The 360-nt window shown below is 30.8% G+C and overlaps 1 protein-coding gene across 1 annotated transcript in view; it reads left to right on the top strand.

Moving 5' to 3' along the window:
• Window positions 1-360, top strand: part of LOC107124875 (AP-2 complex subunit alpha-2-like) — a gene marked incomplete at its 3' end in the record, with an annotated part of 30,370 nt that overhangs the window by 6,375 nt on the left and 23,635 nt on the right. The window lies entirely within an intron of this gene.

The following is a 360-nucleotide window of genomic DNA, read 5'->3' as shown; positions in this document are numbered from 1 at the left end:
AATATTACAAGACCAAGAGGATACTATCAGCACCAATTAGAGATGTGAAGGCCCGGAAAAATTTGGAAAAAACCCGTTTTTTCCCTGGAACCTTTTTGTTTTTTTCCGAAAAATTGGAAAAATTGAAAAAAGAAAAGAAAAAAATTGATTATGGAACGTTTTAACATGATTAATAAAATATTTTAAGACAAGGTGTTTAAATATTTTCCAAATCATTTCTAAAATATATATATATGGTATCAGATTGATCTAATTTCTGTGCACTGAGGACAAGTAAGTCCTAGGTTACAAACTGAACTCTCCAATGCAAGAACAAGATGCATTTCTTCCTTTAGGAGGTGCGATTGTCAGAAGAAAATA

The sequence above is a fragment of the Gekko japonicus genome, unplaced genomic scaffold (assembly GCF_001447785.1).
Source record: "Gekko japonicus isolate JY-2015 unplaced genomic scaffold, Gekko_japonicus_V1.1 scaffold5449, whole genome shotgun sequence".
NCBI classification, from domain to species: Eukaryota; Metazoa; Chordata; class Lepidosauria; order Squamata; family Gekkonidae; genus Gekko; species Gekko japonicus.
This window is presented reverse-complemented; position numbering and strand designations above follow the sequence as displayed.